Source organism: Strigops habroptila, chromosome 6 (assembly GCF_004027225.2).
Source record: "Strigops habroptila isolate Jane chromosome 6, bStrHab1.2.pri, whole genome shotgun sequence".
NCBI lineage: Eukaryota > Metazoa > Chordata > Aves > Psittaciformes > Psittacidae > Strigops > Strigops habroptila.
The window spans coordinates 16,036,321-16,057,195 of NC_044282.2; the positions used below are offsets into that span (position 1 = coordinate 16,036,321).

Sequence of the window (20,875 nt, forward strand, 5' to 3'; positions counted from 1 at the left end):
CATTTCACAAAGAAGCGGGATAAAATGTGTGGCAGTTAGACTCAAAAGCTAAAAAAGGTGAATTAAACTTTCATGAAAACAATCTCCCTAAAAAAAAAAAAGGATCAATAAGTATAAAAGTGTCTTGTTGCATTCCTAGCCCTTGGGCTGCTGGCTTAATCCCGCTACTGTATATAATAAAGGAGACCCTGTATGTTTAATGACAGGGACAGAAAGAAGGGGGAAATACTTGGGTACTGTTCCCCCTAATTTCACCCTCTTCCCCCCTCTTTGTTGCTGCCTCCCATGATTTTATTTTGAAAAATAAAGACTAGAATAAAAAATATGTTGTCTGAGGCTTCCAGCCAAAAATGTGCCAGCACTTTCCCTTCCCACCCCACCCCCCCAAACTTCTTAGGCCAAAAGCCTTAACAAAAGCTGTTTTCTGTTTGGAAGATCTCCGGGTCCTTCACTCTCTTTCCTAACCCCTAACACAGGAAATGATTTTATAATTCACGTTATTAAGGAATTCAACTCACGCTCTGTCATTCCCCCCCCTTCCTGCCCTGTTCCCTGCATGTCGACTTGACAATAAGCCTGTGGGCTGGCACCCGTCCCCTCTGACCCGTTTGAGTCAGCTCCTCTACCTGACCCTGCCTGTAAATCATCTCGCTGGACCTCTCTGGTGGGCAGGCAGCAGCCAGCTTTCCCCAACATCCAGCCGTGCTTCAGCGCCTGGGCGCCTGCTTAGGCTTATGCTTAGAAAAGTACCTATACCTAGAAGCAGGCTGCTTCTGAGTCATGTCCCTCCCCTCCAAACATTACATTTCACATAATGCCTGTCATGCCAAAGACCACACTAGCAATTGGGAGGCAATAAATCAATCTCCCTTGGCAAGAACTGAAAACCGCATCTCCTGAGGTACTCCAGAAGGAGAGGGTAGGTAATATGAAGACCCAGCATCACACAGCAGATGTGGGGCAGGCCTGCTGGTGCAATCCCACCAGCCTGGCACGCTTCCCTGCTCTAAAGCTGACTGGGTGATGCCACCAGTGCTGCGGCCCCAGCGACCTCTTTGGCCACCCAACCTCCCTGCCTTGCTCTGCTGGGGACCCTGGCAGCATGGAGGACCACAGGGCTGCAACACGCTGAGGTGGACCCTGAGAGCTGGCTGAGGGAAGGCTCCCTTTACTTCAGAGGTGGGCTCTGTAATGGGTCAGTATTTACTGCAGCAACTCTGAAGCCATGTTGGAAGTAGACATCCTTGTTCCAGGAGACAATCTCAAGAGGTAAATCCAGGGCTGTGCTCTCTCTTCCTGGCCCTGTGGATGTTGTATTCATGTCTCTTCCACGGGAGTGAAGACCACGTCTCCTGCCTTTCTTGGCATAGCTCATGTGCCAGTGGGCGGGCTGGGAGAGATTATAACTCATCAATCCTGGCCTGGGACACGGGAAGGGATGAGAGCTTCTCTCAACAACTTGTTTTGTGTGGGTCTATGTAGGCTTGATTCCTTCAGCTGAAGAAGGGGAGTGAAGCTGAGTCTCCTGGCCCCCCAGCAAGCCTCCTAACCATGACGCTTTTCTGGAAAAGAAGGCAGTATTACTTCTTCCTCAAGCCTTTTTCTTTTACTAAAGAGGTCCAGCAAGGTCCTTCAAAGAAAAAGTAAGCCTGCTGAAAGGTGGGAATCACAACACACCTCTGTCCTCAGCTGTCTTACTGGCTAATAATAACAAACATCATTTCTAAGGAAAGGTCCCAGTCAGTGCACCTGGCTGCCCTGGACTTATATGTCCTTGGAAAACTACTTCACTAGAGTAGCGGGTGAAGTAGCTGGGACATTCACCTGCTCCAGTAGATAGGTGATGCTTTAGAGAACGGGGAACATCTTTAAGAAAGAGGCTGTCAGCAGCCTAAGTTACTCTTTTTTTGCCTCGTGGCTGGGTCAGTTCTTCACAGGGTCACAGAAGTTCAAGTCCCAACAGGTCTTGACTGGCCAACATGACAGTCTGAGGAGCACTGCTGTGTGAGAGACCCCATCTTCCTTGGAGGTGCTGCAGCACTTTGCAGCCAGCGTCCATTGCACCTCTGAGGGGCCGTGCTCCCACCATTGCTGGAAGAAAACATCCAGGAGCTGCTGTTCAGCTGTATTTTTTACAGTTCTGTGTGTTTTGCTGGTGCAGCCTACGCTTTGTGGAAAATATACTCATGTTGCTTAAGGTAGCATTGCATTTCCTTGCCCAGTACCACATAAATGACAAGTAAAATGTGTACAAGCTTATGTAAAGCTGTTCTACCCATTTCACCATATCTAAGCAGTTATGTTCAATATGAAGCGGGTTTAACTCAGTTCCTGACTGTCTTTCTCTCCCTCTGCTGCATGCATGTGTGTGGATACTGCATACACATGCCTCAGTACCTCCTTCCCTAACCCAGAGATCCCAAACATCAAGTCAGCTTTGGGTAGGAGTGGAAGGCAAAGCAACTTAAGGGGCCATTTCTTTTCTGAGTTATACCTCTGTAAATCCAGAGGAATTCCAGGGGAATCAACCTGTACCAGCACCAGCAGATGTGTTCTTAGTTTGAGCACAGAATGTTGTTATTAAATGATGCCTTTACATATTCCAGGCCTATTTTTAAAACAAAGGCAATGAAGTTAGGGCATCCAGTTCTATATATGGACACTCCAAATGGCACTGAAATGCCTCGTGCATGTGTTTGGCTGAGTGTTGATTCGGGTGTCCAAATATGGACCTCAGAACGGGATATCTCACTTGGATAAGCATCCTTGCAAATTTGGCACACAGCACTTATTTGAACAAAGCAAATTTATTTCTATCATTTAGCACGGAAAAAGCATGAAATGTTTTCATTTTGAGGGACCTTCTTGTTCACGGAATTGGGCCACTCAAATACGGACATGTGTTGTAGTTCTGAAAAAACTGAAGCCCTCAAAATCATCTAAGACAACACAGGAGGAAATTAATGCACAGCGTTTGCAGCACGCAGACCCCCTCTTATCACAAGGGCAAAATTCCCACTGACAGTGAGAATCCAGTGCCAGCAGAAGGACCTGTGCAGCTTGATCACAGTAAACTCCCCCTCTGCCCTGCCAGTGCGAAGGGATGCACACAGGGCTGGCCGCTTAGAGACCTGAGGCAAAGCTGACTCTATGTGCTCATGAAGACAGCCTCTGCATCTCAAAACTGTACATGTGCAAGAGCTGGAGTGATTGCCATTGCACGCAGGAACCTTCCTGTGTATCTCCCAATGCATCAGGCTTTTCTTTGTCTGGCTCCTTGATGGCGAGTTCTCCAGGAAAGAGCTTGGCTTGACTATTAGGTCTTAGTGCGTAATAAATAATGTCAGCAGCAAGCGAGCGCTGTTCTGCAAGGCTTTGCTGGGTTCCCATTAATTGCAAAGGACCTTCTTACATCCTTTGTGTAATCCCATTCATTTTGTTGGCATCGTACAAGGGATGGATTTGGCCTCAAAAATAAAGCAGGTTTCTTTTGCATAATGTATTGTACCATTTGGTCTACATTTTGCTGAAGGTTTATGTGTACTTGGATATTTCTCCCCAGATATGCAGCTGGAGATATTTTTAAAATAGCAAACAATGAACTGATTCAACTGTCCAAAGCAGTTGTTCCGATTGTGAATTGTGGGGTAAGTCGTTAAGAAAGTGTAAGGTGGGCAAATTTTCAGGAGAGCTTAGGTAAGTTTGTGAGCATTGGAAATGCGTGAAGGCAGCTCCAGCCTAGATTGCTTTCTCTACCTCTGCTGTCCTGATGGTTTTTGACAAGCTGATTCCATTTCTGGAAAAAGCAGTTCATGAGAGAGAAAGATTTCTCTAAAGAGTCTGTTGTTTTTCAGAAGAGTGAAAATGTGTGCTAACAATTCTGGACCATTGACAAAAGCAAAATCAATACACACGGCCTTCATTTTACAGCCAAGTTCAAATGAATAAATAGAGATGCAGCAAGCTGTTTACTAGGGAGACAAGCTTTGCTCTACATGCCCTTCCAAGCAGGCACATTTACGCTGTTGTTTGCCTTACGTGGCTGGTTAATGGAATCAGTCAAATAGTTACAGAGCTCACCGGACATTTCAAACCCCTCCATCAGCAGTGCTGGCCAAGAGCTGGGAAGCAAGAGCTATTGTGCAAGATAGCTCAGGACCTGCAAATCTCTTCCTGTTGCAGAGTTTTGGGGGCACTTGGGAGGATTTTGGTACTTTGAAGAACCTAGGCTTGATTTCAGGGGGAGTTCATGCATAGAAAACCCCCATCCTTACAAAAGGCAGGCAGAACACACTCCGTACACAGCCTCAAATGCAGCATGAGCTAACAGCACTTGCACAGATCCCCATGAAATAAATGAAGCTGCAGCCAGTGCATCCATCTAGGGCTCTTCTCTAAGACAGGACCTAACTCTGCCCTCTGCTAACTGTGGGGTTTCCCCCCTTCCCCGTGTCTTAAAACACTGCAGAAACTGAGAAGTGTGAAAATGGAAGAGACGTAGGTACAGCCTTCAAGAACACTTACACATATTTTTCTGAGCCTTCAGGCCGAGTTTTGTTTGGTCTGTGACCAGGCAGGTAGAGGAATGAATAACCACATGCACAAAAAAGATAAAAAAAACCCAAAAAGTAATAAAACAACAGCACATTTAAGTGCATTTTTTTTTTTCTTGGAGATTTATTTTGTTTTAATAAATCTGACACCAGTCAGGGAGAGAGAAAAGCGTTGCAAGCCCAAAAGGAAAGCAGAGCACACTGAGGGTGCTTCAGATTCTTGCTCTCTTGAAGATGTTTCATTGTTTGAGCTCTCTCCCTAGACTCAGGAGCTGTTGGATTCCCCCTCCCCCCTCCCTTTTCTTCTTTTTTTTGTTGGTTTTTTTTTGTTTGTTTGTTTTTTTAAAAAGCGAGCTTACTCGCCCGGTGTGTTTCCAAGCTTTCACAGCTCTAATAAATAAGGAGCACCTGTAAAACAGTAGCTTGACTTAAGTGAATCTGTACAAAGGAAAATATAGAAATACAGTATATACACAGTGCTCATAGTGCACCATCACTACAAGGCTCTGGTTCAACTGGCTCTGCTACCCTGCTCCCAACACCGCTGACACAGGCAGAGACACTGCTCCTGCAAGCTGCTCCTCACTTCCCCGCAGGAGCCTTATAGAAAAGGTGTACTCTGAACACTCGAGAGTGAACAATTGCTTTATTCGAGTTAGTAAACAGTTACACTGAATCACAAGGTGATCTGATTTTTTTTTTAATTTTTTTGTTTGTTATTTTTTTGTGTTTTTTTCTTTTGTGGTTTTTTTGTATGGTTTTTTTTTTTCTTTTTCTTTACCTTTTTTTTTTTTTTTTCCTCTATTTGTCAGAATGGGATACTCCACAACTCTCTTACCAATTCAGTGCCAGTATAACATGCTCTAGTGTACTTTTGGACTCTTGGCTACAACTGTACAAGTGCACACAAGTAAATTCTACCCTGTTATCCTCCACCCACTGATTGAGGATCAAATTGCACATTTCTCTTAACCATGACAGGAGAAAGCAAACAGTGAAACAGAATCATGGGGGATCTTTCTCACTTTACCCTTGTTTTCATTGGTTTGTCCATACCATTCTAATTATCATGAAAGGGCTATGCATATGGAGAGATTGTCTCACTGCCTTCCTGGATCACTGAAAACCATCAGGGTTGAAATTTCATCCAAGTCTTTCGTGACGCCCAGCAAATATTCCCCTCAGATTATTTTACACCTTGAGGGAATTTTGGTCTTTAGTTCAACACTCTTGCTCTGTTCCCAAATGGGGCGCTATTTAGGGGAATTTAAAGAGAAAGCTGAGAAGAATAAACATTTACTGAGTTCTCTTGGCATTCAGTCTCTGAAAAACCACAGTATAAACTATTCATGCTGCTTCTTACATCTGTCAAATCAAAAATTAAAAGCCATAAAAGTGTAACACTGAAAATATGGCATTAGAAAGGATAAAGGTGGCCTTTGTAAAAAATAACAAGGAAAGTATATTAGCCAATAAAATATTCTAACTCTTCATTTAAAAGTGCATCATGGGTAGGATAGAGATGACTCTGAAGCGTTGCTACTCCAGTATTACCCCTTTCCCCCATCAAAACTTGAATAGGTCCAAAACCATACAATGCAAATCACGATTCTTAGTGTAGCAGCAAAACCACAGCAGTTTTTCAAAGGAAAAAAAAAAATTAAAAAAAAAAAAAGAAAAAAAAAATCCGTATCATTGTCCAGTCTCAAATATCTGAACTTTGAAGTCAGAGAGGGAAAAGTACCTATGTTGGTCCGTGTGGTTTTTGAAACCAGGGTGAAAAATCCCCCCCAGCAAGAAACCAAGAGGAAAAAGCGTTCCTTGGAGGAGAAGAGGGGTGGTCGCAGGAATGCTGAGCACACTGTGTGGGTCCATGATGTGCTGTCTTCTGGGTCAAAGGCACCCGTGGGACCGAGGCTTCCTCGGAGGGGCTTCGTGACAGGAAGCTGCTTGCTTTGCTGGACTTTTAGCCAGAGGGGGTGGTGAGCGGACCAGCTGGTGTCATTCGGTGGAGTGACGTGGTTTGCTCTGCTCCCTTTCTCCATGCAAGGTACCCTGTCGGTGAGCGTTCCTGAAAAGCAGACAAGCAGAGGTGGTCAGGGCGAGCGGTGGGAGACTCATTGCAGGCGGGCTGGGCACCACCTGAGCTCACATCGCACACAGCCTCTCACTGAGACACCAGCCCGCCGCTTTGGCCTCAGCTGCCCCTCGTACCACAAGGCCGTTGGTACATGCAGCCTCCGAGGCTGCTGGAGAGGGAGATGGAAGAATTCCTGTGATAAAAAGTTGGAAACCGATATAATAATAGTCCATTCTCTGGGTTTCATAGAGCGCCTTTCATCCTACAAGAGCATGGGTGAATAATGATACTTTGCAATTATACAGTACCATTCACTCCTTGATCTCAGTGTGCTTTACAGAGGTGGGATGTACTGCTCTCTACATGGCACAGTCGGGAAAGTAGAGTCTGAGAAGGAGAAGCATTTGGACCAGGATCCCCCGGCACCTGGGATGGGGATAGGACGGGGAATACTGCATGTGCCAGGGCTCCCCAGAGACACCTCGCTGTGGGCTGGTGTGCAGCTCCACAGGGCTGATCGGTCTTGTGAAGAAACTGGGGCAGTACCCAGAGGCAGCTCAACTCTCATGTAAATATGCACCTCCCACTAACACAGCTTAACTCTGGGTGCTATCCATGTGATGCATGCAAATTGAAGATTCCCCTCTTGGCCTTTTCCCAGATCCATAGTCATACAAAGGACAGATGTATGCTCAACACAGCAAAACCAAGCTGCAATGAGGGAGGTCAGGCTGGAGTCCTCCACAACCTCCTTGGTGTTCTCTTGGGATCGTCTGCAACCAGTCTTGTACCACCACCATAGCAGCTACAGCACCAGGGGGTCACAGCCATCAGAGCGTGGGACTGACAATGGCTAGCGTGACAAACAATATTCAAATAAAGGCATTTTAGGACCCAAAGAAGAACTAGGCATTACTCTCAGTGAGGTGTACTGCTACCAAGATCTGATATCTTGAACACATACATTTCCATGGACAATGTGTGAGATGAGAACAAAGACCTCCAGATCCTGTTAGACCAATTAGGCAAAGAATTCAACTTTCCAGTTATTCCTTTTTCTATCCTGGTCCTCACCTCCAGGTCCATTTTTCTCCTGTTATCTGACCAGATGTTCTGACTGCTTTTGTTTTCTTTCTCATTTTTTAGGACACAAAAGGGATGCATCCCTCAGGATTCAGACAACCCCGTTCCGAAGCCCACAGGTGCTTTGACTGGGTGAACAATACTGGAGCAAACACAGCTTTATTGATGTGGTCTTCAGGAAGCTGCATGATAGCTCCCCCAAAATAAGGTGAGCTTTGTCAGTGGTGAAGGCCAAGGTCACAAAAAACTTTGGACTCATGTTTTTGAAAACCCAGATCACCACCTTATCAATCTAATGCAGTTAACAACACCCCAATTAAGCTCCTGATCCCTTAGTTTATCTAGGGGCTACTGGGTGATACACCATAGCCTCATGTGCTTACGCTTCCCTTGTCAGTTGGCCATGTAGACTGCCTAACAGGGACTGTTCTGTTTCTAACACAGCGTGCTTTAGGCTCTGTCTCCCTTACAGATTTTGACTGAAACTCTGAAGTACTTATGGCCTGAATTTTTGTGCTGGGTCACATTTTCATTCTCAGTCTGATCCATGATCTCCCCTTCACAGTGGCTCCTCTGTGATCCCCCTCATCACTGTGCTTCTATCTCCCTGCTAAACCTCCACCTTTCTCAAAGCAAAGACTGGAAGGCACATTGAATAGGTTGACCAGCATAAACTCCCAGAGCACAGGGACCACTATATCTAGGTTAAGGAGCAACATTTGGGCTTTCAGGCAGTGTGCCCAGCAGGATTGAGCAGCTTTGTGTGTACAGACAGCTGAGGACAAGAACTGAGAACTGGGATGTATCCACCTACTAAGTACTCCCCATAAAGGATACAACTGCTTTCTGTCACTTTTTGGCCTGAAATCTTGCTCTGAGATTAACTAAAAAGGCCAGCAGAGAAAATGAAACCTGTAATGTCTCTATGAAACCTCATTCTGTGCTTTAGGAATTTTCCCTGCTCCTCTCTTTCTATACATCAACAGAAATGGATTTCCATCCCTCACTAATCAGTTACAAATGGCACGGCATAGCACCACCTGATAAGTGATTTGGGAGGGAGGGCATGAAGAAGGTCACTAGTTTTTGATGCTTTCTGCCTGGAGCAGTCAGCTGGCTTTGTAAGTCCTGTCTATTATCCTCTACAGTGGATAGATAGACTCAGTGTAACAGAGTGTGCAGATTGGCGAGAAGGACCTTCCATGGTGATTGGCTCATATGGCAGTAACTGTGTTTGATGAATGCATCTTTGTAGCAATCAAGTGACAGAATAAAAACCCATATCAGGCATAGCATGCAAAGTTCTATAAAGAAATGAGAACACACTGGTCATCAACACAGATAGATGTTACACACCTCGTCCCAACACTAGCATGCATGACCAGCACAATAAAGTCAGCTATTTATATCTCCCCCAGAAAACAAATTACTTTTTAGGAGAGCAACATATGCTCTTCACCACAGGTGAACTTGCCCTCAACACACATCAAATATTGCTGATCAAGACACAAAAATTTCATCAGCCACGGAAGAATTTTCGTGAGCAAAAATCCATGGAGTTGAGCTTATGCGAGTTGCACTGAGGTAAGCACACTGGGTTTTGCCTGCTTTCCAAAGCTAAGTAGGGCCGGGCTGATCCTGCGGCAGAAGATCACCTAGAAGTCAGAGGCAGGCTGTAGTTCCAACCCCTGGAGGAGGCAGCATGGAAAAGATGACAGAAAGAGAACAAGTAGGTAGGCTCATTTCTGCCCTACTGTCAGTGCAGGGCAGGGAAAGGATGGTCAACTGGATGATGACCCAGATCAAGCAGGTAACTTTGAGGCTTATCTGTGCAGGCTTGATAGTGACACAGTGTTCCCCTGAACAGTAGGTGAGATCTGCACTGATGCTCTCTGTGGCTGTTAGTCATAACCTGAGCAATGGGCAGCTATGAAGCAGGCTGGACTAATGCAGAGCTTCTTGTTTGGTTTATGCCCCGACACGTGAGGATTTAAGTCCTCGCTTGGCAGGACAGTTTGGCAGCCAGGGCAATGCCTCCCCAGTAAGTTCCCTCCTCCCTTTCTGCAGCTAGCCAGCTCTTTCCAGCTGCCGCTACAGGCCTACAGCCCTTCATCCTGCACAGCCCTGGGACTGGTGTGGTGGGAAGCTTTGGCCCTGCTTGGTAGAACCAATCGCTAGAACTGCTCCTTGCTCTGCTCCCCCACTATGCCTCCATGCTGAGGAGCTGGGTAGCTCAGCTTTGGGGGCATTTCCTTCTCCTGCTCCCCCATACTCAAGCATCGATGCTTGTGTGGCTGCTCCCAGCTCTGCCCCATGAGCCAAGTGTTGCCACAGTGGCAACGTGCTCCTGCAGGCACTGACAGCTGCCAGGAATAGCTGCTTCTACCCAGTGCCCTCCCCAGACATGTCCTACCTCCTCAAAGGGGCCATGTCATTGACATTGCTTTGGGCACATGTGTGCACACAGACACACATTTTTTTCCAGGGTTGCTTCCCCTCATTCTGTGCTCCATTGAGCATTTCTGTCTCCAGATTTGCATCTTATTGTTCACAAAAAGATTAGAGACTGGGTGGGGAAGGCTGAGGCAACTGTTGATGTGGGCTGGCATGGCAGAGTTTCCGTCATCTAGCACAGCACTTAATTCACCCAGACAATGAATGCTGATGTGCTAAAAGAGGCCTAGTTCATCTGGGACATGCATGGCCCTAGAGTAAAGGCACTGCAATTATTTTCTCAGGGAAACTGCTCTGAAGATAAACCACAAGAGTGCAGCTAAAGTCAGCATGGGAGCAAGCTCAGCCCTGGAAACACTCTGGAATCATCTGTTACTTGTAATGGTTCTGTAATTTATTTTATTTTTTTTTAGCAATTCTTCCAGCAGTTCAAGCTTCTTCATTAAAACCTTCCCCTTTGAATACTTGATGATGGGGATGCCACATTGCAAGAGGCCTTTAGCACGAATGGGATAACAAGCAGAGTCCTTAAGCACCAACCTTTGATTTTGAAGGTGGTGCTTTCCTTCTGCTCCGGTCTGGTAAGCTATAGATCCTTCTTAACTTTGGGTCAGATATGCAACTCGGGCTCTCCTGCCTACTGAAACATGAGCTGTAATCTGAGCAGACACTGTGACTTTAAGGAATGCACTGGGGAAGAGGCTTGGGATTTGCTCTCCTTTTATGCCTAGGCAGAAGAAGTGGTAGGGACAGTTTAGTCACCCCTAACTCTGTGCCTGAATTGTTGCAGGGATGCACCAGAGGCTATGCTTGCAATAGTATCCAGTTGCCTTGTAGTCAGGGAAGGACCTTAAGGGAGAACCAGGAACTGGAAGGCAGTAGGTCTGCTGTGTGCTGTTTCCTGCTTCCCTGCATCTATTCCTGGAAAAGCTTTTGGGGAAATTTCACCACTTTACATCTGTGTTTGGCCCCTTGCTGATACATTTAGTACCGTCTCTCACTATGCTCATTCAGTGTATGTTAAACTGAGCCCTAAAACTAGCTAGTGTAGTTAGGAACAGGGATGCATGTCATCATGACCTTGTTATACAGCAAGCAAATGGTGGAAATACGGTTCCAGGCTCTCCTTCATGCTCCTGCTTGGCCCAAGGGAAAATCACCTATTAAAAAGAGGCAGCAAAGGAATCATCACTGTGAGCCACCAAGATGTGGGGTCTGCGCTCCTGGGTTTACCAGGCAGCCAGTTCACTGAAGAGAAATGAGACAGAAATGAAGCCCTCTCTACCTCTTACAAAAAGGGTGACAATCTTTCAAACCCCAGCCATTTAACAGCAGACTCTGCTCTTGACTGCACTGTTCCAGCCCCGGGCTCCATGGCAGGGATACAGCATAAGGCAAAGGGAAAAGGAGTCTCTTCCCTCTTTTATACATTTCCATAAAGACAGTGCTATCGCCCAAAATAGGCATACAGTCTTGTCCTGGGTAAACATGCAGCTCTTCTCCATAGCCAGTGGAAATAGCATTCCCTAAATTCAGCAGAGAGCAGCCACATACTTGGGGAGAATGGCCTGGGCTCCTGTAAATCCTCCCCTGTACCATAAAGCAGCAAGGCAACTTCACCATGCAACTTGCTCTGCACAGACCGAGGGGACATGGCACCTCCTCTCCCCTTCAGGTTTGGATTCTCCTGGGCCAAACAGCTGCCACCAGGAAACAAATGGAAACCCATGCTGCAGCTTTTTTAATTTCCATTTCCTCATGTTCCCATCACTGTCAAGCTTTTTGTGGAAGCAGCTCCCCACTGAATTGCACTGCTATGTCCTCTCCTCTTCTTGTGGTACAGGCAGAGGAGACATAGGGGCTCATGACTTTAACCCAGGGAACCTCCTTATCCTCCCCACACCCAGGGGTGCTTCAGGGCAGGCACTGCTTTCAGTGCTCTGAAACACAACCAGGAAGAGCCTCTCTATCCACCAACTTTGGATGAAGGCAGAAGAGATAGTCTTGGTAGGCTAAGATGAAGATTTGGGCTCAGTTTGCCAGATTTCGGCATCGGTGCTGCCGTCAGGTTTCTCTGTTGTTGTCATCCTTCATTCCCCACTACCACCTTCTACTTTTCAAAGTAGCCATCTCCCCAGAACCTCTCTAAATATTCTCTTCATGTAATGTTTCACCATTTCAATGAAGTTTCTCATGGTTTAGCTTTCTATAGAACAATTGCTCATCGAGTTCAAACTCCACTTTCAATCTGAAAAAAAGATAAAACCCATATTAACCAGCCTCTCCTGCCTGGCCCCATGGCACCATCTTTCTCCAAGCTTTCACTGACAGGGAGTCTCTGGTTTACATTTTGGGGCATTTTGAGGTATATATGCAAATCATGCAAAGAGGAAAATGCCATCACAGTTCTGGACTTCTAGTCTCAGCTGTAGCACGTGGCCATGTCCTCTGTGGCAGACCACAGAGCCTGCCTGGGCCAGGTCCTGCTTTACAGTGGGGTAACCTGCTATATTGCCACAACAACAAGGCAGCCCATTGCCTTTCAGTTAGTGCAGCACCAGTGTATTTGGCACACCTGTAAACAGTTTGCTTTTCCCCGCTGATGCTTCATGTGCAGATGTGGAAGAAGATATGATCTTTCCTTTCAAAAAATCCAGCCAAATTTTCATCCAATTCTCCCATTCTGCACCAGGATAAAGCTGAAACTTTGCAAAGCAATACAAACAAGCAAGCAAGCAAGCAAACAAACAAAAAACCCCAAACCAAACCATCCAGCCAAAAACCCCCCAAAACATAAAAACTAAAACAGAAAGAAAACCAAATCCAGACAGTTTCTACTCTTCTTTCCTGAAAATAGGCAACCACTGTGATGTGATAACCCTTTTTTAAGCCTCTGATTTTGTCTGAATAAGAAAAGAAGCTTCAACTTGAATTTCGGCAGCCTCCTGTGGGCCCAAACCACTAGGCTTTTTGGCTATTCTGAGGTGCTTCTCAATTTTCTTATCCAAGCTGATTTCTTCAGTAAAACTAGATAAACAGCCAGAAAAAGGCAGAATAACTGTGGGTAGCAGTTGAGGAGAGTGAATGGTGAAGATGGGGGTCTTGCCAAGCAACAGCCTGTACCTCCCTGTGAGAGTCCTTCTCCTCACCTGGGCCTGGCTTTTTAGTCTGAAATGCTCTTGTGGGCCACAAAATAATAACAACAACAACAATAATAACAATAATTATTATAATAATTTCCTCTCCTCTCACCCCCCCCCAAATTACACTGAATCTTTTAGTGAAAGGTTTCAGCATCCCATATCAGGAAGCAATTAACATTTTCACATTTTCCCATGAACACCCCTCCATCCCTAAGCATGCAGGGCTGTATGCCTGGCACTGTCCCCATGGTGCTTCTCTCCGTGGTTTTCCCAGCCCCCATCCTTGTTCATTTCAGCCTAAGGAAGAGCAGATGCAGACTCACCCGAAGGCAAGGGAGCAGGCTCAGGTGCCCAAAATGTCAGGTAGATTATACCGGGGGGAAGGAGCAGAAAAAACCCACCCAGAACACGTAAGGAGCAAGCAGGTGAGACCTGGCACAGACCTCAGTGCCCAGAAGCTTAGGGCATCTCCTTTATTCCCAGCTCTGCTGGACACCATTGTTACAGATTTTCTCTATTTCCCACCTTCCCTCCCACTTCAAGAAAAAAGCAGCAGTATTTTTACCACCAAGATAACTTTTTTCAGCAATAATTGGCAAACTGCCTCAAATAAAACTGAACTGGCATTTTAATTGATATTTGAAGTATAGGGTCAGAATTCAAGCTTTCAGTGACTTCATCACATATCTTTCCTTTTCTACTCATATTCAAGCATCTCTCAGTTGGAGAATTCCTGTGGGAAAGGTTTTTTCCCCCCTCCTTTTGAATAAGCAACTTAGAAGTGGCAGCACAAGTGGTTCATGAAAGCTTATAAATATTTGGAGCATAAGCAGGCAACACAAAGTTTTACATTTAACCACGTGGACTCCAAATAAATAGACGAAAATTGCTCTAACCATAGGTTTCAATATCAATCGGCAGATGATGGGATGCAGATCTTTCCAGAGAGGTTGGAACTTGATAGTTATTTCTCTCTGCACTACCCAACTCCTAAACCCCCTATTTTTATATGGGATTTTTTTTTTGGGGGGGGGGGAATGTGTGCTTCCATAGAAGGTGATTACATTACACAGCCTGAAAGTCTGAAACTGGGAAGATGGAGTGCAGCAGAGGATGGGGGCGTCCTCTCAACAAACACAGTTCAGCCTCTTTGCCTCTAGATAATTTGTTATTGTAGGTTGGCTTGAATTTAAGACAGTAATGTTTCAGAAACACTTGGAAAAGCAAGCCAGCTGCAGGGAGGATATCATTACAAATTGAGACACATGTTGTACAGGAATACCAATCTTTTCAAATACCAAAATCGTGTCTGGGGAAGTAAAGCCATGCAGATGAGTCAAAGGCAGGACCTCAGTCTGTAACGTGCTGAGGGCTTTCAACTTGCATTAGAGGCACTGAGCGCTGAGTGCGCACAGTACTGCACAGGATCAAGCCCAGATATTTAATTAGGTGTAATTTTCATGGTAGAAGTAAACGTTGAATAGTTGAGGGTTCTGCAAAATGTCAGAGGTTACTTTGATTCACAGCTCTCACAGGATGATCACACACGCTTCCAAACACAACCTCTGGTCTCGGGAGTGAAACGCAGCTTGTTATCAAAATAGTGTAAATAAGGTAGTGATTAGTAGGTCTCAGCCATGAGAACTCAACTGATGGAGGCACCCAGGAATGTGCTTAAATTGCCTGTTTTGCTCTATGTGACCTAAAAATAGACAGGAGAGACTCAGCAGGTAATCTGGAAACAAAAAGTGCTTCAGAAAGGCTTGCTGGTCACAAGCTGATTTCCTCATGATTTCTTGCTCAAACAGCTTTGCTTCTGCTTTGCTTGAATCTCCCACTGCTTTTTTAGAAAGAACTTAATTTTATCTTAAAATCTATTGCTCACTGCTTGATTATGTCCACCTTTTTCACAACCACAGTCCCCGAAAGTGTTTTGCTCCTTTCTGACCCACTTTCAGGTATTGCTCATAATACTGAGAAACAGTTTATGAACTCCTAACAGTTGTTCAGAGCTCACTGTTCTGCACTGAAGTTGGCTATGGTTGTTTCAGGGTCAAGCTTCACAAAGGTTATTAGGTGCTTAGCTCCTTATCAGATTTCAGCAGCAGACACTGTCCAGCATCTCGGCCTTTGAATGTAATGGCAACCATTGTCTCAGATGATGCTTTTACAAGGGTTTGTAAACCCTTGTCTGCTTTACTGTGGTCTTTGTTGCTAGGGACTCTGTATTTAATCATGAGTTGTGCTTTTTTTTCCCGATAAACTTTCCTTGAGCTACTGACTTTGGTAGCTTGACAGCACAAGAAAAGACTGATGGAGAGCTAGTCTCCCCTATGCCTGTTTTACACTTAGCGCTTTTGAGTGCAGCCCAATCTGTTTTGCACCAACTTAAATAAGAGGAGCATTAGGCTTTATATGTATGAAAGTTCCTGGTCAGTCTTTAAAGCCTGGCAAAGAATTATGAGTAACTCGTCGTTTCAATATGAATGTGGGTGGTACCAGCTTAGGGAATGGCATGGATTACATATTTATTTCAGTTCAAGTAATTTTCATTTCACAAGACAATTAAAACTAATAAGGGCAAATAGCACCAAAATAATCTCTGAAGTCAGTGGTCCTAGGCCCTGGGAGCTGACAGGTAGGCTACAGTCTCCAGGAGCTGGAGGCTCTCCAGATTTCTGTCAATTGAGTTATGCCATTTTCAACTGGCTGAAGTTCTGGCCATGTGTTTTATTTGCCAACAGCCCTAGATGCTCACGACCTCTGTAAATCAGACCAGGTGAAATTGTTTCCTAAACTGGGTTCGAGATGGGTATCATATTTGAAACATATGCCCTAGAAGGTTTTACGGAAAAGCAGGAGGAACCCATCAGAAATCAGCACTTGTTCCTTTGATTCAACGAGTGTGCAGCGATCTATGGCAGTGTACCACAAGCCTGCTATTTACTGCCACTGAGACGGAAGTTAGCACTCCCACACCCCAGCAGCAAGATGTGGGAGCTGAAAGCTACCCTGGAAGTATGTCATTTTATACTTCACCACTTTGAGAGCCCTTTTTTTTTCCCGGGAAATCCCTTTTCTGATTTAATGTATCTGAGAAGCTACACAGGCAATTCTGAAATGTAAGATCACACCACTAGAGCCAGGCAGCTCTCAAGGGCAAAGCTTCAGTTCCAAGGAAATGTGTTTAAGGCTTTGTGGTGTTAGCAGTATCTCCTCTCCCTCTTTGGATAAATGGAAAATTTCTGTAGACTCCTGAGAAGCCAGGTGAAAGAAAACTTCTGAACCAGAAGAGCAGACGTTAAGTGTATGAGTCCAATTACTCTGCTGATTTAAATTAGTTTAGCACCAGTGGAACTATATCCAGTTAAAATTAGCTAAGCCTCTGGCCCACAGTACTGTGTCACCGAAGATGACTAGCATAAAAATGTGTTTAAATATCGAAAATCTGTTTTCAAGTATACTTTTAAGGTCAAATTTTGTCCTGATCGCAGGAAGCAGGGCAGGGTAAGATGCTGGTAGGTAGATGCTACAGTGACAAGGGAGCAATAAAAACTCCTAAGGCAGAAAGGGAGGTTAATAGCTATGCCCCTTGCCTCAGGAATCCTGATCAGAGCAGGAAGTTTTGTGCTGGACCATTATGGGCAGGGGAGCTCACAGTGGGATATATATTCTGCTCTGAACTGGAGCATTCTGCATGTTGTACATTTTTATGACTACAGTGTGTGGACTGGACAGCTGGAGGTTTGGGCCTGTAACTCAGCAGATGCTGACCCCAGGACACCCAGGTTGGCTTTGTATGTGGCCATACTCCTACTATTTCCATTACTTCTGGGAGAAATTCTGCTGACATAAGCAGAGAAACTCCTTCCTTTTCTTACCCCTCTGCCCCCAACACAGGATTAGTGAACACACGCAGAAGCTAGTTGTGAGTTTAGCATGTGCCACTTAGTTTTCTAATTTAGTCTACGATAACTGTCATGTTAAATCCAAGCAGACCCTAGTGTTTTCATTTATTTGCTTTAGGAAACCTTGACACCAGCACTGCAGGGTTAAAACTGATCCTGCCTGGACATAAAGCATGGAGGCAGGCAACACTAACACTGCTAATTTTAGAAACTCACGTTGCTCAAACTTGAAAAAATAACACTCAACAGAATTTTCTTCCTAGCTTCATTCCTTTATCATTGTAGGACTTTGGCACTGAGACATCTTTTGCTGGTTCTTCCAATTGCATCAAGCTAGAACAGCTTGACAGTCCACATCCTGATGGAGAGACTAAACTTTAACATCACGGATTATGTTGCTGATTAGCACTTCCAATAATCAAGTAATTGGTACATTAAATAATCCAGAGTTTGGCGACTTGCCTGAAAAGGTCACGCTTGCATTGATTCCTTTTTCGAGCGCCCATGTTGCTATTACACGAATTCAATCTGTCTGTCCAGAACTCTAGCGTAAAAATATTTGGCTAATTTCCTTCTTTTCATACAATTTTATGGGAAATAAAATCCAGGAAAAGTTGCACATTAGGGCAATATGTTCAGATTTTCCAATTAGAGTAGGTGGGGAGCAAGAGAAAAAAAGACAATTCTCTGGACTTTTTTGTCTCCAAGGTTAGCGTGGCCAGTACAATCAATACAAACCTCCAAGGGCCCAAGTCAACACGATTATTAGTTCAGCTCCTACCCTCTTTGTATTTTATTACAATTTCTGTGAGGCTGGGAGTCTCCCGTGAGGAATCCTCCTTACAACCAGACTGCCAAAGGAGCTGGGATCTACCTCTGCCCTTCCCCAGGCTTGGGCAGGAGGAGCTCATGGGCACAGCTGAGGTCAGGGCTGCAGTGCAAGAGGCTGCACTGATGCTCTGCTCCCCTGCTCGTCCACTCTTGCTCCCCCTGCTCAACCCCTCTGTACAGACACGGGCAGGCTCTGAGCCCTGTGCAGTCTTCCCAGTCAGACTGCTGGGAGGCCAGAAATGTAAGCAGCCTCCTTGCTCCTCCAGACCGGCTATGGCCAGCATGAGCAAAAGCAGGGGTCTGCACAAAACCAAAGAGTCCTCAGCTCAAATCAATCATCAGAGCTGCACAAACCACTTGTGCGTGCCTTGAAAGGCTCAAAACCCACCCACATTTCACTGAGGTACCCACTGGAATGAGATGGTTATCATGCTGTTTATTTCTGCAGAGTATTTTGGGTATCCTCTTTCCCTTGAAGCACACATGGATCCTGGTCTCACATCTCTTCTGCACAGAGGCTACGTCTTTTCTTGTGGAGAAAGGAGGGGACGAATACAGACTGACTAATAACCATCACCATGCCATGCTATGCTACTGCACAAACCCCAAAGGCACGGCAGACACCCAGACTGGGCTTTTGAACTTACAGTGTCTATGGGGTCATCCATGTCTGTGCCAGTCACACTAAGTTTCCTTCACAGCAGGGAGAAATAGGCACTCCTAGGGCACAATTTGTCTGAGCTGTCTTAGTTGTTGACTTCAGGATGAGCTCAGCTGTCTCTCTGAAGTGCCTGCTTCTGTAGGTTGATTTTAAAGAGAGTTTAGACAATTAGCTCAGCTGTGTCTTCATTCCAGATGTCTATATTGAGTCAGATTAATCTTGCCTGACAACCTGAAAACTTTTCTGTAAGACAATCCTTACGCTGGGACAAAGGAATACCTAAAACTCTTGGTGAATAGGAAAATGGTTATTCCTGAGAATAACCACAATGGCAGTTATTGACATTTAGAGAATACAAAAAGCTGAGGACAGTGAGTGATAAAGCATCTTTCTTGTCTTTTCAATGCAGCTTGCTCAGTGTGCTCACTTTTTCTGTCAAATACTACCCGTGAAATGATGTCATATATAATCATGTCAACAGGCAAAAATACACAATTCAGTGAAGCCAGAACTCCGTCTGATGTTTTAAGGCTTTGGCTGTGAATGATGCTAAACCCCTCTTGGGACTGGGACCTCAGAGAGGTGGCATTACTGCAGCCCGGATGGTCCAGGCAAGCATAAATAGATGCTAAGAACCAGCCTGCCTTTAACTTTTAACCTTTAACTACCGTGTCAGCACACAAATGTGCAAGTCTCTTAGCACTGGCTTGAAACAAACCAGCGCTATGGAGTGCTTGAACAGGTGGGAGAGGAAGAGTTAACCATGGCTCTCCTAAAATTTAATAAAAGGGATACAGTCAAATAGTGGCCTTCTCTCTAGATCAAATGTCTTCCCCTAGGTAAAAGCGTGCATACATTTACGAAGAGACAATCTTTCAAGCTCCAAAGGTGGCACACTGGGGTTTGCAATAAAGATCTCGCTGCTGAGAGGGTGTATAGTCCATCCATACCTCAGGGGTGGTTAGGGGGATCCCCACTAGCAGGACTTAGGAGTGTGTAAAGATTTTAAATATTCATTCGACCTCTGAGTTATTACATATGTTGGTTAATAGCCCAAGAAAGTTATAGATGTCCTCTGTTCTTACAAATGTATCTTTTAAATGTGTCAGCACATGCTGAGAGCAAAGAATAATGGTTCTGTCCCACTGAAGAAAGTAAATAAATACTGTTTGTGATCAAGGGAAGTAACATTTCCGGCACTGCAGCCAGCACAGGGAACGTGGTGTTAACAAATAAAAAGGGAGTTCTGACTATGCTGCGGTATTTTTGATGGTGCAAATAGCCTGCACTGACAGAGCAGGGAGATATTGCAATGGCCCAGATTTCACAGCATGCGCTGCTATCTATGGTTGTAGGTGCCAAGCACCACTGCAGTCACTATTTGTGCTACCAGGGACAGGGATTTACTGGAGGCTACAGAATATTCCATGGATTGTAATGAAATCTGGCACGTCACCAAGCCACATCCGGCAAGCCGTCAGTATTTTACTGCTGAACAGATTTCTTGCAACACCCACCATTTTCCCTTTTCCTCAAAGCAGCTCTCCATGCTTGTGAATCTAAACAAATGCAATTACATTTGTTTCCTGCTCACAGGTTTGAAGCAACAGACGTATATTAAACTAACACTTTTACAAAGGTGCTGTTTTATCAGAGGGATTCAGTAGGCTGGGAATAGGGAATGAAGGGTAGGGGGGTGTTCTGTCTCTGGAGCATTGTCCTTGGACAAGCCACGGTTCTTGGCATACTTACCCCTATCTCTGCCTTGCTTTACAGCCCTGCCAGGAACCACACACAACTGCAGGGCTGTGGGAAACCTCAGCTGCTTTTCTAAGGTAGGAGGCTTGCACCAAAGGCAGGTACCTCAGGTAAGAGACCCAAGCCCCATGCTATAGGTCGTGCTAGGATAAGCTACAGAGGGGAAGTCCAAGACAGCAGGCAGTCCCTAAACACCAATATATGAAGAAGGAAAGCTCAGGGAGAAGGGGTTCACTCAGCTGAAAGCCAGGGTGCGGTCTGGAGACAGACCAGACTAAGATGGCTGGAGATGATAAAATTTGGTAAATCAATTGGATCTGAGCTAGCAGGAAGCAGCTGGGTCATCCTGCTCTATGCTGTGCTGTAGGGCAATTTCAATCATCAGCATGAAGGCTTGAGTTGCT

The 20,875-nt window shown here is 45.3% G+C and overlaps 1 protein-coding gene across 2 annotated transcripts in view; it reads right to left on the minus strand.

Annotated features, from left to right (window-relative positions):
- Positions 1-4,890: 4,890 nt before the first annotated feature.
- The window catches only part of SOBP (sine oculis binding protein homolog), a 118,161-nt gene continuing 102,176 nt past the window's right edge, over positions 4,891-20,875 (minus strand). For both annotated transcript variants that reach the window (XM_030490544.1, XM_030490545.2), the window contains one exon: positions 4,891-6,624. The gene's annotated coding sequence lies outside the window, so the exon portion shown is untranslated. The remainder of the gene's footprint in view (positions 6,625-20,875) is intronic.